The sequence below is a fragment of the Empidonax traillii genome, unplaced genomic scaffold, assembly GCF_003031625.1.
Source record: "Empidonax traillii isolate 1590-97213 ecotype Southwest subspecies unplaced genomic scaffold, ASM303162v1 scaffold2819:size17787, whole genome shotgun sequence".
NCBI classification, from domain to species: Eukaryota; Metazoa; Chordata; class Aves; order Passeriformes; family Tyrannidae; genus Empidonax; species Empidonax traillii.
The window spans coordinates 15758-17787 of NW_020958012.1; the positions used below are offsets into that span (position 1 = coordinate 15758).

The 2030-nt window shown below is 61.3% G+C and overlaps 1 pseudogene; it reads right to left on the reverse strand.

Annotated features, from left to right (window-relative positions):
- Window positions 1–40: 40 nt before the first annotated feature.
- Window positions 41–2026, reverse strand: LOC114072247 (annotated as a pseudogene).
- Between the last annotated feature and the right edge of the window lie 4 nt (window positions 2027–2030).

Genomic DNA, 2030 nt, shown 5'->3' on the forward strand with positions numbered 1-2030 from the left:
AGATGGTGGCCACCAGCGCCTGGGAGACCAGCCAGGCTCTGCAGCCCAGCTCCAGCACAAAGAGGGGCATGTTCCCAGGGGATGTTTCCCCCCCAGGTGCTACGTGCAGGAAAAAAAAGTTTGGTTTTCTTTGCTTCTTGTTGCCAAGAGATGTGTGGAGGTGTTACTTGCCAGGCCCCTGGATCAAACAGAGCACGTGGATCTCTCCTGTCTCCTAGGGCAGCTGAACGCCCTGCACCCAAGGATGGCAGAACAGGTCTTCCAATGACGGCCTGTCTGAGGGGCGGATGGACAAACACCACCTGATAAGGTGCTGGCATCCTGGGGGGAGAAACCAGAAATGGCCAGTCAGTTGGAGAAGGATCCTGTCCCCTTTATCCCGCTGTCCACGTGCCCAGGCTGTGCTGGCTGTGCTCCAAGCAGTGCCCACACTTCCCGATCCATGCTCCATTTTGGAGGAGAGCAGGATGGCAAGACACAGGCCACCTCCTCCAGCCAACCCTGGCACAGAAACAGCTTCAAGAGCGGGATCCTCGTGAGCCCGCTGCCCTCTCCCAACACCGGTATTGCCCCCCGGCCACAAAGATTGGTATCCACCTTGAGAGACCTGTCATGGGAACGAGAGCTGGCCCCAGATGGTGCTCCTGCCTTTCCAGAAACGGTGCTGCCCGCAGACCATCTGGTAGAGCAGGATGCCCAGGGACCAGATCGTTGCCGCCTTGCTGTGGTAGCTTTTGAGCCAGATCCACTCTGGCGGGCTGTACAACGGTGTTCCTATGGAATACAGATGGAGTTCAGCAGGTGGGTGCTGCCTGCTCCCAGAGCCTCGCCTCAGTGTCCCTGGGAATGTGGGGCCTGCCCCAGAGGCACACGGTGTGACCCACTGCCTTCTTGCCGGCACCTGACTCGTTTCCAAACTCTGCCTTGTAGAAGAAGCTGCTGGTGTCCAAGAGGGCAGTGGAAGCCCTGGGAAGGCCCAACCATTCCATGCAAGGGAAAAACCCACCCAGTGGTGGGAAAAAGCCATGCTTTCTCCCTGCCCCACAGCACTGCACCCAACAAGTAATCATAAGGCAAGGCAAACAAGGCGAGCGGAGCAGCCCAAGCCCTTCCTCACCTGCACCCCAAGCCAGCTGGTGCCCAGGTTCTGACCCCCTTCTCTGCTGCCCTCAGGGGTGTTTTTGTCAGGCTGGCTCCCCCCTGCCCCAGACCCAGCCTGGGACAGGGCGGGTGGCACAGGCTGTCGGCAAGGCCGGGGCCTGTCTCACGATAACCCCCCAGCCCCGTCCAAAAGCAACTTGGCTGAAGAACTAATCCTTGTTCCCCCTCGGGAAAAGGGGCAATCTGCGGTGCCACACCCAGCCATGGCCACACGATGTCTGGGACCAGGAGCATCCCCCAGCTGTGGGCTCACCTGCAAACTGGGTGTAGGCTGTGTCCTGAAGGAACGTGCCACATCCAAAGTCAATTAGCTTCGCCTCGCCGGTGGCCAGGTCGAGGACGATGTTCTGGGGCTTGATGTCCCAGTGCAGGACGCCGCAGCTGCTGCAGTGCCGCACGGCCTTCAGCACCTGGTGGAACAGCCCCCACGCCATCTCCTCCGGCAGGAACCTCCACGCCGTGATTAAGTGAGAGAGGTCCTGAGAGCACTCCGGACGCTCCATCACCAACAAAAATCTGTTGGGGAGCTCGAACCACTCCAGGATCTGGATGACACCGCAAAACCCATTGGACACGTTGTCCAGCAGCACAATCTCCAGGCGTGCCCGGGTGCCGTCAGGCTGTGGGAGGACCACGATGTCGTCAGTGGGGCCGATGCCGTGCCTGTCTGCCTCCGCCAGCCCTGCATATTCCCTGCCCCCCACTGACCCCATGCCCACCGGGTGGGCATCCAGGTGTCCCGGCGGCTTCCACCCTCCCGGGCCTCGGCTCGTCCCCGCCCGTCACGCCCCGCTTTCTCCCGCCGGCCCCGCTCACTCACCAGCTCGCCCCACTGCCGGATGCCATCCCGGGGCACTCATTTGATGGCC